Raw genomic sequence first — 15,155 nt, 5'->3', positions numbered from 1 at the left:
TTGTAGGGAGGGACAGCCTTGCCCAGCAGTGCTGGGAAGAAGGGAAGGGAGGGAGAAGGACAGGGAGGAGCAGGGGTGGAGAGGAGGAAGCTGGCATCAGGAACTGGCTGGAAGGGGTGGGGACGCAGCGGAGGGGGACAGCTAAAGGAGGGGTCCCTCCTGTCTTCTCCTCTCCCCCGGGGCTTTGAAGGAATGACTACCCAATCTCTGGATATAACTCTTGGAAAGTCTGTGCTGTAGTGAGCACTGGACAGGGAATCCAAAGACCTGGATTCCGCTCACACCTCACATTAGTATCCTGTGTTCTAGGGCAAACCAGTCCCTTCTTTGTGCCTTGACTTTCTTAGCTGTTTAAGGGGTTAAAGCCTGGCTGGTTGTAACAGCTGCATGAAATGTGCTTTGTAAAAGGCTAAATAACTACATGCTATGTCAGGGATCAACGAACTATAACACATCTTCTGATTTTTTTGTTTTAAAAAAAAAACCAACAGCTTTATTGAGACATAATTCATATATCACACAATTCTCCCATTTAAAGTGTGCAGTTCAGCAGGTTTTAGTATATTCAGAGATGTGTAACCATCATCACAATCAATTTTAGAACATTTTCATCATCCCAGAAAGAAACCCCTTACTCTTTAGTTATCATCCCTTGGCCTTCTCAGCATCTCCCGCCTCCCCTGCCCCCAGCCCCCAACCCTAGGCAACCCCTCACCTACTTTCTGTCTTTATTTTGGACATTTCATATGAATGAAATCATACAATATGTTGTCTTTTGATTAGCTTCTTTAATTTAACTTAGTATAATGTTTTCAAGCCCCATCCATTTTGTATCATATATAAAAATTTCATTCCTTTCCATAGTTGAATAACATTTCATTGTATGGATACACTGCATTTTGTTTATCCATTCATTAGTTGATAGACATATGTGTTTTTCTTTTACTTCTTGGCTATTACAAATAGTGCTACAATGAACTTTCATGTACAAAGTTTTGTGTAGATATATGTTTTCATTTCTTTTAGGAATATACATAGGAATGGAATTGCTGTGTCAAATAGTAATTATGTTTAACATTTTGAGGCAGTGCTTGTTTTTATACATTCTAGGAGTTTAAATGCTTTTTTACATTTCTAAATGGTTGGAAACAAAATCATAAGAAGAATAATATTTTGTAACAGATGAAAATCACATAGAATTCAAATTTCAGTTTATACAAAGTTTCATTGGACAGTGCATTTATTCGTTTATGTATTGTCTAGGGATGCAAAAGCATAGTCAAGTAGTGTGACAGAGACCATATAGCCTGCAAAGCCCCAAATACTTACTATCTGGCCTTCTATTGAGAAGGTTTACTAACCCCCTGAACTATGTGTTGGTGTTATGATTATTAATTTTTGCTTGCTAGCTAATGGGGCAGCTTGTACTGCCTCTGGGCTTGAGGATGGTAGCAGACCCAGGTTGCCAGCTCTTCTCTGCCAGGTCCTGGCCTGGTAGTACAAAGGAATGAGAGCTCACATCTGGTTCCATTTTCTGGACTAAGAAACTGAGTCCTGTGGGGATGGCTCAGGTTCATGCAAACTGGGAGTGAGATAGAGGAACATGAGGTCTTAGCTTTCCTGTACTCTTGGGTAGCCTCTTCTCCAGTTTAGAAGACCCTGCCATGAATAATTCATGGCTGGCGTTTGCAGAGCACTCCATTTTGTCAGAGCACTTTGATCATCATTAATTAGTCAGAACCTGGCTCCAGCTGTCACCCAATAAAACAAAAACAGAAGTGGCTTTGCATGCCTGCCCCTAAAACTGGGAGCTTCCATCTCTACGCCAATGCTTTGACCCACAGATTCCTCTCTCTGTCCATCGCCCCATCACCTCTCAAAGGCCTAAAACCTACTGTTTTGGCTCCAAAGTCAGGCTTCCTGATGGAAAGAGGTCAGTCTCCGGATTAGCTGGTGTCCTCTGAGAAGTCATATCCCTTCTTTGACCTCACTGTCCTCATCTGGAAGATAGGAGTAATGATGCCTATCTCTGGGGCTGTTATGAGGATTATTGTTGTGCTAATATGTTTATAAAAGTATTTTGAAAGGAATCCTCATAACACTGCTTGTGGAAATGTAAAATGGTGCAGGTACTTTGGAAAACAGTCTGGCAGTTCATCGAATGGTGAAACATAGAATTACCATATGATTCAGTAATTCCAATCCTAGATATATGCCCAATAGGAATGAAAATATACGTCCACACAAAAACTTGTACATGAATGTTCGTAGCAACCTTACCCATAATAGCCAAAAAATGGAAACAACCCACACATCCATCAACTGACAAATGGACACATAAAATGTGTGTATCTATACAAGGTAATAGTATTTGATATTTGGCCATAAAAAGTAACAAAGTACTGATACATGCTGCAATGTGGATGAACCTTGAAAATATTATACTAAGTAAAAGAAGCCAGACACAAAAGGCCACATATTGTATGATTCTATTTATATGAAATGTCCAGAATAGACAAATCCATAGAGACAGAAGATAGATTAGTGGTTGCCTAGGGTTGGGGAGGGAATGGAGAGTGACTGTAAATGGGCACAAGGTTTCTTTTTGGGGTCATGGAAATGTTCTAAAATTGATTGTGGTGATGGTTACACAATTCTGTGAATATATTAAAAACCACAGAATTGCAGGCTTCAATGGATGAATTTTATAGTATGTAAGTTATACCTCAATAAAGCTGTTTTTAAAAAGTGCTCTGAAAACTGTAAAGTGATGAGCACAATGATGTTCATATGCATAATGTATGATCATATTCATAATAAATGGAGCTTACAGCATTCTGACCAGTCAGTTTAGTGCAGTGCCTAAGACTTTTGAAATTGGAGACACCTGGATCTCTTGCTATATATGACCTTGGGCATGTCCTTTCACTCTCTGAGCCTCAGTTTAACCGTCTGAAAAATTAGGATAATAATCCCTGTCTCTTAGGATTGTTTTGACAATTAAATGAATATTGTAGAAACATGCTGCACTTGGTACTTGAAGCATATAAATGGTGATGATTATTTCCACATGGGGTTATCTGACCCCTCCCTGCCACCCGAGGGAGCAAGTTCACGCCATAGAATCCTGTTCCCCAAACTTGCCTGATAATAAGAAATACCTGGGGCGTTTGTTAAATGCAGATTTCACGGCCCCACTTCAGACCAACTGATCAGAATCTGTATTTTTTTAAAACTCTCCAGGTGAGTTCCGTAATCAGGCAAATTTGAGAAACAGGGCTGATCCAACTTGGAGTTGTTTTGCTTCTTATTATACTCTTTGCCACAGACCCTTAATCTTTTATTGTTACTTCAATAATAACACATGGCTCTTGGGAGTTTATAATTTCTTCATACTTTAATTCAGGGCAAGGATTAATAACATCAATAATAACAGCAAGCGTGAACCCATGTGTGCTAGGCCCTCTGCAGGGGTTTCCCAGGAACGTCTCATGTTCTTACAGCAGCCTTATGAGTAGATTTGGTTGTTTTCGCTTGCCTCAGAGAGGTTAAATAATTTACCCAAGGCTTTTTGGAGACTAACTGGCAGAGCCAGAATTGAAGCTCACTTTTGTGTGCCCCAAAGCCAGCCTAATTAATTATAGTATACAATATAATTATACTGTACAATATCCAGTAGTTTTCCTGGTTCTTCCCATGAGGAAATAGGGGCACAGAGACACCAAAGGACTTTTAAAAGATCACACAGCCACTCCTTAACCAAGCTTAAGCTGGGACCCAGGTTTTTGTCCCTCCTGCCTGGGGCTTTCTTACTTCATCATACTGTGATCAAAGTCCTACTCAGTGACTTTATCAACAAATATATGTATATAATTGGTTACCCTTTAGGTTCAATTTAATATATTCTTTTTTACTTCCAGAAAATTTTCTCAGTGACAAATAGTGGTTAACATTTACTGAGAATTTTCTTTGTGCCAAGCATTAAGTGCTATATTTGTATTAACACATTTAGACTTTTACAACAACAGATGACATGGGTACTATCATCATCATCATCATCATCCCCATTTTACAGACGGGGAAACAGAGGCACTGAGCTGTTAAGTGGTTTGCCTGAGATCACATAGCTAGCAAGTGTTAGATCCAGAATTCAGATCCAGGCGAGGCTAGCTATGAGGCCCTTGCTTTAACCACCTAAAAAGTGTTGCCTCTCACTTTGGAGTATGTCCACTGTAGTGTGGCTTATAACATGGAAAAATGAAAAGCTATATGCCCAACTACAGGGCACTGGCCAGATAAATTATGGTATACTTTTTGGACAAATTACTCTGAAGCCATTAAATATGCTGGGAAAGAAATTTCTTTTTTTTTTTTCTTAAAAGATGACCAGTAAGGGGATCTTAACCCTTGGCTTGGTGTTGTCAGCACCACGCTCAGCCAGTGAGCAAACCGGCCATCCCTATATAGGATCCGAACCCATGGCCTTGGTGTTATCAGCACCGCACTCTCCCGAGTGAGCCACGGGCTGGCCCTGGGAAAGAAATTTCAATGATGCAAAAGTGTTCACAACATTTTAAGTGAAAAACCCATGTTTGAAAATAATACTACTCAGCTGGCCAGTTAGTTCAGTTGGTTAGAGCATGGTGCTGATAACACCAAGGTCCAGGGTTCAATCCCTGTACTGGCCAGCGCCAAAAAAAAAAAAGTATTACTTACTATACAAATCCATTTATATAAAGCACAAAATTAGACAAGACTAATCTCTGTTTTAAAAGCCAAGATAGTGGTTATGCTTAGGTGGGGGCTTATGATTGGCAGGGGGCACAAGGTAGCTTCTGGGGGAAGATCATGTTCTGTACCATATTCTGGGTGTGGGTGACAACATGTATTCAGTATCACTTATGACCTATCATTTATAATCAGTTCACTTTTCTGTATTTGTGTTATACAAGGGTACTTCAAAGAGTTTGTGGAAAAATTGAATTAAAAGATAATATGAATCTTTCCATAAACTTTTTGAAGACTCCTTGTACTTCAAGGAAAAGTTTATTTATTTATTTATTTAAAGATGACTGGTAAGGGGATCTTAACCCTTGACTTGGTGTTGTCAGCACCACGCTCTCCCAAGTGAGCTAACCAGCCGTCCCTATATAGGGATCCGAACCCTTGGCCTTGGTGTTATCAGCACCATACTCTCCCAAGTGAGCCACGGGCCAGCCCTAATGAAAAGTTTAAAAACATTAGTATTATATGGTCCTAATTTTTAAAATAGGCATGTATACATTTGCATAGAAAAATAGGCTGAAAGGAACCAAAATTGAAAGATGTTTTATAGAATAACTGGCCTATGTTATAAAAAAAGAGTCAAGGTCAAGAAAGACAAAAAAGACTGAGAAACGATTCCAGTTTAAAGAAGGTTAAAAGATACGATAACTAAATGCAATGCAGGATCATGGCTTAGATCTGAGAGCAGGAAATATATATACATATACACATACATACACACATACATATACACAACATATACCTACATATGCACACAGCTAATTGATTGATTTAATTATGGACTATAGATAATAGTCCTGTTGCAATGGTAAATGTTTTGATTTTGCTAATTATACTGTGATTGTGCACAGGAATGTCTTCGTTCTTAGGAAATACACACTGGAGTATTTAGGGGTTAAAAGGCATGATGTCTTCAATTTAATTTCAAATGGTTCAGAAAATTACATATATAAGACACATATACTGTATATAAATATTTATATGAAGAGAGAAAATTATAAAGCAAATGGTGAACAACTGGTTAATGTGGGTAAGGGGTTTCTGGGAGTTTCTTGTACTATCTTTGCAACTTTTCTTTAAATTTGAAATTATATCAAAATTACAAATTACCGAAAAAGGAGAGAATGGGAAGACAGACATACAAACTTTCACTCTTTAAGAACCAGTGCTAAAAACTATTGGAGAAAGACAAGTACTAATTTTCCAAATAGCCTTTTAAAAAGTAATGAAATAGTGGTACTCTTTCCTGAAAGAGAAAAAAAAAAAAATATGGAGGGAAATACAGCATACCAAGTGTCAGCTGTGCCCAAGTGGTGCTGTGACCTGTTGGTGATGTGAAGGCCTCTGGCACCCAGTAGCCTGGATTTGGATCCAGACTCTGCTATTTACTAGATGTAACACACTGGACAACTGACTTACGTTCTCAGTGTCCCTGTTTCCTCACTTCACCTGTGCAATGAGGATAGCAATGTCTACTCATGGGGTCTTCACAGGAGACTCTGAAGCGTGAAACTGTGACCGTGTTCACACACATGGAGGCTCATGTAAATATCAGCCATAATCAATCACATCTGGCTGGTGAGGTTATGGGTGAAATAGTCTATGTATTTCTCAAACTGCATACAGTGAACACACAGTACTCTTGTAATCAGAGAAACAACAAAATGTCAAATGAAAATGTCATTAACATTATTTTTGGGATGAGGAAGTCTCCTTTCCAATGGCTCAGCTTTTCCCTCTTGGGCCTCCCTCTGTCTCTTCCCTCTCCCCCCACCCTCTCTTTCCACCTCTGACTTCTCCCTCTCCTCCTCCACCCCAGTCCCCCCCCTCCACCCACCAGATTGCATTCCTCTCTTCTTTTTCCCAAAGAACTATAATTAAGCGCTTACTCTGTAATTGCCATTTCATGGTTCCCCATCTGAAATCACACTCTTGCCCAGCCTGTTTTCCGTCTCCTTCTCAACCTTAGGAAGCAGAGGCAGGATTCAGCAGAGCCCAGAATGAGCCATGTGATCTAAGAATAATACAATCTCTGTCTGTTGACTACTTGCCCTGTGTGTGCCAGGCAGTGTGCTCAGCCCCTTCTGAGCATTACCTCGTTTGATCCTCACAACAGTCCTGCCAGGAAAATGAAGCTCGGGGAAGTAGAGTAATTCACCCAAAGTCCTCACAGATAGTTGGAGAGCTGGGGTTGAATCCAGTTTGATCTGGCCTCAAAGCTGGGAGGTTCCTCAACTGACAAGTATATCTGAACTCCCCAAACCCAGGCACCAATGCTCTAGTGGTAGTGGGATATCAAAACTGGCCACCCTCTCCCCTTCTTGTATCCTTACCCTTTATAATATGATTTTGCAGCTCCTCCTGTCTAAGAGGTGGAGTTTATTTCCCCAGCCCTTGAATCTGGGCTGGCCTTGCTCTGGCCAATAGAATGCAGCAGAAGTAACGGTGTGCCACACCTAGGCCCCCAAGAAGGCTTGCACACTTCTGTTTTATCTCTTGGGGTGCAGCCTCTGCCATTAAAACAAGCCCAGGCTAAACTGCTGGAGCACCGTGACCCAGTCACCCCTATTGCCCCAGCTAACAGCCAGCCAACTGCCGCATATGGGAGTGAGGCCATCCTAGACCAGCCGGCAACCACCCACCTGCCAGCTGACTGTCCCACATGACTGAGCCCAGTGGAGATTAGCCAAACCTGCTCAGGTTAGCAGAACCACAGATTCATGGGCAAGTGTTTTAAGCCACTGGGCTTTGGGGGTGGGGGGCGGTTATTATGCAGTAATAGCTAACTAATACAGACCTTTATAGAGGAGGCTATGTGAAAGGCTGTTGGGAAGACCCCTGGCGGGGAGAAAAGAACACTGACTTAGCAAACATCTGTTTAATGCTTACTATGTGCTGAGCATTTTAATTTAATCTTTACAATAACCTTATGAGGTAGGTACTTCTTCTAGTGTCCCCATTCTATAGATGAGGAAACTGAGGCAGAGTGGTTTTTTCCTTAGGATATCACAAGTAGTAAATGGTAGGCATTCAGCTCCTTAACAAGTCAAGATGTGAGAAGCAGGAAGCAGAGTCCAGAAAGCTACCTTGTGAACCAATCGGTGTTAAAATATGGACATTCAGAAACCTGAGGATGGAGGCACCTCCCAACTGAACAGCCCATCCAAGAGTAGCACTTTGGGAATATGAGTTCTTCAAAGAGACAGAATTATAATAATAATTCAATTTGCAACTATTGGTTTATTTATCAGATTTTATTTATGTTTATTAAATAAATATTAGTTAAATATTTTATTAGGTGCCTACTATGCCCAGGCACTGTGCTAGACACAGTGATGAACAAAGTCCCTGCATTTATGGAATGTTCAGTCTTGCCAGGTTGATAAATAGCAAACAGGGAAACAAACAAGATCAGTACAGATTGTGGTAATTGAGAAGAAAATATACGGCATTGAGATCAGGAGTAATGGTGGGGTGGGATGGGGTCAGATGAGAAGGAGATTTTTTAACTGAGACCTGAAGGTTAAAGAGCTGGCCATGAGAACAGCTAGAGCATGAGCTGTTGAGTGTTTTCTCTAACAGACCTGTTAATAAATAGTTCAGGCTTTTTGGGCCATACGGTCGTTGTAACTCAATTCTGCCATTACATCATGAAAGCAGCTACAGACAATACATAAATGAATGAGTTAAACTGTGTTCCAATAAAACTTTGTTTATGGATACTAAAATTTGAATTTCATATGATTTTCGTGTATCAGAAATATTGGTCTTCTTTTAATTTTTTTCTAATCATTTTAAACATAAAAACTATTCTTAGCTTCTTGTCTATATAAAAACAGACAGCGGGATTAGATTTGGCCCACAAGCTGTGGTTTGCAAAGTCCTGAGCTACAGACAAAGAATGGAAGAATGGACCAGGCAGAGGAAACAGCAAGTGCAAAGGTCCTGAGGGTGGAATAATTGAGACCATTTGAGGAACCAAATGGAGGAAATGGATTTTTTGTATGAGAAATGGGGAGACATTAAAAGATTTTATGCTAGGTAGTAATAGGATTTGATTTTCAATCTTTATAGGATTGTTCTGGCATCTGTGACAAGGATAGACTGTAGAGGGAAGTCAATAGGAGACTTGCAATAATCCAGGTGAGTGTTGATGGTGGCTCAGGCCAGGGTGTAACAGTGGAGGTGGGGAAGGTGGTTGGATCCTAGACTTATTTGGTGTTAAAACAGACAGGCCTATTCATGATGGATTCACTGGGTGTGGGGATGAGGGAAAGGGAAAGTTGTATCAAGTAGCTCTTGCTGTGTAGTAAACTATCGCCAAAACTATAGTTCTGTAGGTCGATCATTTGGTCTGGACTCAGCTGGGATGGCTCATGACTACCCCATGTGATGTTAGCTGGAGTCATTCATATGTCTGGGGCCTCAGCTGGGATGTCCCCTTCCTGGCCTCTCTTTATCCAACAGGCTAGCCCAAGCTTATTTACATGGTGGCTGAAGGGTTCTTAGCAGCAAGAAAGCAAGCCTCTTCAAGCTTGTTTGGCTATCGTCCCATTGGCCAAAAGAAGTCACATGGCCAACACCAGATTTATGGGGGAAAAGAAATGGATTTTGCCTCTTGATTGGATGAAAGGCAAAGTCACATTGCAGAGAGTTATGAGTATATGCAAGGGAGGAATGTGTGTCCATTCTGCAACCTACCGCAGATGCAACCAGGAATGGTTGTCTGGGTTTTTCACTTGAACAGCTGGGTAGACAGAGATGCCATTGACTGTGATGGGAAAGATCAGGGGAGATAGAGATTGAGATGGGGTGGGATCAAGAGTTCCACTTTGCATGTAAAGTTTGAGATGCTTTTCAGACATCCACATGTATCAAGTTGATGATACATATTCAAGTCCAGAAGTCAGGGGAGAGGTCAAAGCTGGAGATGGGAATTCAAGAGTCACCAACAGATGGATTCACTTAAGGACTGGATGAAATCACCTAGAACAAGGGTCCTTAACCTGGGGTTTACACACCCCCAGGGGGTCCATGGACAGAAATTAGAGGGTCCATGAACTTAGATGGGAAAAATTCATCAACTAACCTATGTCTTATTTTGTTTGTGCTGCTTTAACAAAATACCTGAGACTAGGTAATTTATAAAGAACAGAAACTTATTTCTAATAGTTTTGGAGGCTGGAAGTCCAAGATCAAGGAGCCAGCAGGTTTGGTTATCTGGTAAGAGTTGCTCTTTGCTTCTAGGATGGTGCCTTGTTGCTGATCCTCCAGAGAGAAGAACCCTGAGTCCTTTCATGGCAGAAGGAACAGCAAAAAAAGGCAAAATCCCTTCATCAAGCTATTTTATAAGGGCACCTAATCCTTTTATAAGGGCAGAGCTCTCATGACTCAATCACCTCTTAAAGGCCACACCTCCTAATACTGTTGCATCGGAGATTAAATATCAACATGAATTTTGGAGGAGACAAAAATTTAGCATTTACTTTTATTATGAATACATGCAAGAAACCAAAATGGTATTAGGAGGACCTCTGTCTTTGTCACTATAAGAAATCACAGGGCCGACCCCGTAGTGCACTCAGGAGAGTGCGGTGCTGGGAGCACAGCAGCGCTCCCCGCCGCTGGTTAGGATCCTATATAGGGATGGCCGGTGCGCTCACTGGGCGGCCAGTCACAAAAACGACAAAAAAAAAAAAAAAAAAGAAATCACAGATGTTTTCATATCACATTTCAGTTGCTGAAGATATCTTGAAATATTGCTCATACTCATCACTGCTTTGAAGTAACAGTAGTTTTTAAACTTGCTGCTAGATCTTTTTATTTAGTGCAATAATAAAGAAATGCATATATTACCACGTCACACATTTCTTTTAAGATTTTGGGGGGGTATATTTCAATATAATTGGTTTCTATGTATTTTATTTTATGCATTTACAAACATTATTCTAAGAAGGAGATCCATAGGCTTCAGCAAACTGCAAAGGGCATCTTGGGTACAGACTGGTTAGAAAGTCCTGCTTTAGGTGTTGGGTAGAAGAAGGAAGAAACCCTTAGGAGGCTGAGACTCTTCTCAGTAGCCAGTGAATGAGGAGGAGACCAGGGGTGCACAGTCAGATGCTGTATTAGTCAGGGTTCTCCAGAGACACAGAACCAATAGGGTGTGTCTGTGTGCGTGTATATAGATACACACACACACACACACACACACAAGTCTGAAATCTGCTGGGGGAGGCCAGCTGGCTGGAGACTCAGGAAAGAGTTGCAGTTTGAGTACAAAGGCAGTCTCTTGGTGAATCAGGAAGAGCAGATGCCGCACATGAAGTTCGAAGCCCGCTGCCAGAATTCCCTCTGGCTCGTAGGAGATCAACCTTTTGTTCTATTTAGGCCTTCAACTGATTGAATGAGTTCTACCTACATTACGGGAGGCAATCTGCTTTACTCAGAGTACACCAATTTAAATGTAAATCTCATCGAAAAACATGCACAAAAACATCCAGAATAACGTTTGACCGAGTATCTGGGCACCATGGCCCAGCCAAGTTGACACATAAAATTAACCATCGCATATGCCAAGGGAGGAGGTTAATACCACTGAGAAGCAAAGTCAGAAGGTGGCGGAGAAGTGACTTCTGGATTGGCAACACGCAGATTGTTGGTGACTGTGACCAGAGAGGATTCAATGCAGTAGATGAGTCAAGATTAGCCAGAGGAGGTCAAAAAGAGGAGAGAGGAGGGACAGTGGTGGTGGCAGAAGCTTTTTGTGAAGGGAAAGTGTGCCATGGGGCAGCAGCTGGAGGAAGTGGTGTTGAAGGAGGGTTACAAGTTTGCTTTTTCTAGTGTAGATACAAGAGCAGCGTGTTTTTCAGACTGTGGATTTTAATCCTTTATTGGGTCAACTCAACGGGTGATAACTAGCAGTTTTTTATAAAAATGGACCAGAACAGAAAAGAAGCAAGATAACACATCACACATAGTAAGAGTAAGTATTGTTTCATGGAACTCTTGTTTCCTGACTTCTAACACCATAGATTACTCTTGCCTGTATGTAAATTTATGTCAATGGAATCATGATGCTATGTACCCTTTTGTGTCTGGATTCTTTCACTCAACATTATGTCCGTGAGATTCATCTATGTTGTTGCATGTAGTTATAGCCCATTCGTTCTCATTGCTGTGCAGTTTCCCACTGGGTCCATGCATCACAATTTATTCATCCACTCTACTCTTGATGCCCTTGAAGAGTATGCAGTCTTGGCAGTTGCCAAACAAATGCAGTAATGGGCAATAGGTGCTTTTTCAATATTGTTATCAGTCACTGAGCCTTGCTACCTGGGAGTAAAAATAGGGTCACCATTATATGTGCAGCACACAGAATAGGGAGGATCTGAATGAGGAACATGACCAGAAAGTTGGATATCTCATTGCTCCCTGGGATTACCTTTATCCTACTGTTTACCATGCATTATAGAAAACATCTGTTCATCTGTTTGTCTCTCCGCGAGACAGTGGAGGGGATTGAGTCTTACTCATTGCCGAATCCCTACCCCTGAACCAAGCCTGAGGCTGGCACACAGTGAGTACACAGGAAATGCTTGTTAAGATTTGGATCAGTTCAGGAGAGCCTTCATTGCCAGGCTAAAGAATTTAGACTCAATACCCAAAGGCAATGGGAGCCATTGAAGATTTTTGAGCATGAGAAGTGTTTTAGAAAAAGTGAGCAGCAGCAAGGAGAAGGAGGATGCTTTGGAGAGGGGGAAACTGAAGGTGGGGCAGGGGGAAGGGGCTAGTCACTGCAAGGACAGTTAAGCTGTCGTAGAAATGAAGAACCTCGATTAGGTCATGGAAGAAAGAACAGAAATAAAAGTACCAATATGGGCCACATATCTATTTTTTATCCATGGAACATGATCTCACTTTTATAAAACAATGTATTGGGCAGCACGTGGCTCACTTGGGTGAGCGTGGTGCTGACAACACCAAGTCAAGGGTTAAGATCCCCTTACCGGTCATCTTTTTAAAAAATTAAATTAAATAAGTAAATGAAATCATGTATTATTTATGTGTGTGTGATTAAAATGCAATATATGCAAACAATCTTATAGATCACAGGCTTGACACTAGTCAGCTTGAAGAGACTTCTGGGGAAATGATGCTGTGTGTGTGCGTGTGTTTTTTTTAATAAAATCATGTATTATTTTTAATCCTCTCAAAAATCCTGTGAGGTAGGATATTATTGGCTCCACTTTACAGATTAAGAAACTGAGGCTGAGAGAGAGTTTGAATCACGTACTCAAGATCACACAGCCAGTACTCTTGCCATGTCAACATGCCTTCCCCAGAGATATTCTGAAAGAATACTCAAGGAGGCCTCATGATTAATTGTATGGGGGAGGTGAGGAAAAGAGGAGATCAAAAATGACTAGGACACTTTGAGCCTGACCAAGTGGAAAAAAATCACCAAGTCAGGAGGGAGTGCTAGGTTACTAGGGGGACATTTAAGCCAAAGAAATGAATACCTAAATGATGTAATTTGGTGCATAGATTGGGGCTTGGAGGAAAGTCTGTAAGTGCACTCCTTGCTGGCTGGCCTTGCCACTGAAGCCCGGCTAGCACCTGAACCTGCTAGCAACTGGGTAATTTCAAGAGGAAAAAAAATTTCAACCCCATACTTGCTGGCAAGTGGTGCGTTCTTCTGAGTACTTGAGTCTTTCTGCATCAGCAGCTTGTACTTTCTGTGGCTCTGCTATGCAGCCTGATTGATTGACCTGGCTTAAAAGGTCTGTTCGTAAATTTGAGATCCCAGGCTTCCAGTCCCTATAGGTCATCAACAAAGACCAACAGGCCTGGCATGGACACGAGGTTATTATTCACCCAAGAAGACATTATAAACCACAAGAACGCAAGCCCAGCAGGCAGGAATGGCCACCCAGCTCATTAGGCACGCTTTGTCCTCATCCCTCCATCCAGCATGATTCATAATTAAATCTGCAGCAGGCAGGAAGCCAACTAGAATTCTGTGGAAACTGGCACTGGAGGAGCACTTTGTTTTTTGTTTGTTTTGCGGCTGGCCAGGCCAGTAGGGGGATCCAAACCTGTGACCTTGGTGTTATAAGGTTGTGTTATATGGGGGAGCACTTTGGATGCAATTTAATTTCAGACTTCTAGAGGTCCAGAATTTGACATGCTTGTGACATTTGAAGTAGAGGATGCCTCTTCCTATCCCTCACTAGAACCATCCCCTGGGTAGAGATGACCCAAAGGAAAAAAGTTGTTGGGTCACTAGGTAAGGTCTAGTCTAGGTTTAGGAAACTGGCATTGAAGGTGCCATATGCTCAGGCCCCATGTATGTTTGAAGTTAAAAATATCATTAAAAAAAAAAAGAAGATAAAGGCCAGAGTGTGGGCAAAGGACATAAGGAATTCACAGAAGAAATTCAAGTGGCATTTACCCATATTATAGGATCACCATATTGCACAACTCCAGGGGGTAGCACCCACATTGTATCAATTCACAGAGGTGAACATTTTGATGGCCTGTAAGACAGGATGATCAACTTCTCATAATAAATGTCAATTAAAACAATAAGGTACTGTTTTTCATGTATTGGATTGATCAAGCTCAAAGAGTTGATTAGATCCTATGTTGGTAAGAGTGCAATTTGGTACCACCCCTCGGGAGGGGTAGTGAATACTGTGGACTGGCTCTCTTGGTCTGGTTCATTCCACCCTGTTCTACTTGGAGATATTGGAAAGCTAAATCCTATACTTCCCAGACTCCCTTGCAGCTAAGGTTCTTGATACAAATTAGGTCCTACCAGTTAGATGAATTAACGAGCATGTGGTAGGTGAAAGAAAGACATTTTCCCTGATCTTTTGGCTGTTTTTGCTGGCAAGTAAGGTTGTAGACACCCGGAAATTTCCTGCAGCATATTCAGAATCCATTCTATGGCTTCCAGGGTGTCAAGAGGAAGATGTGTCAACAGTGACATTTTGATCCCAACCTCTGGCTGCAGCACCAGTGGTGATCTCAGAGGGATGGATTCCCAGGAAAGTTAGTTCTGTATTGACCTGGGGGCCTCCTTGGAGGCCCAGGCTAAAGCTTTTTCCTCTGGTTCTTCCAACAATTTTCTGAGCACTTAATTCCCTCCATTAAATCTCCTTTTGAGGGCTGGCCCATGGCTCACTTGGGAGAGTGTGGTGCTGGTAACACCAAGGCCATGGGTTCGGATCCCTATATAGTGATGGTCAGTTAGCTCACTTGGGAGAGCATGGTACTGACAACACCAAGTCAAGGGTTAAGTTCCCCTTACCAGTCATCTTTTAAAAATAATAATAATAATAAAATAAAAATAAATCTCCTTCTGTTTG

This window comes from Cynocephalus volans, chromosome 10 (assembly GCF_027409185.1).
Source record: "Cynocephalus volans isolate mCynVol1 chromosome 10, mCynVol1.pri, whole genome shotgun sequence".
Taxonomy (NCBI): Eukaryota; Metazoa; Chordata; class Mammalia; order Dermoptera; family Cynocephalidae; genus Cynocephalus; species Cynocephalus volans.
The sequence above is the reverse complement of the archived record's forward strand: the minus strand, read 5'-3'. Positions refer to the sequence as shown.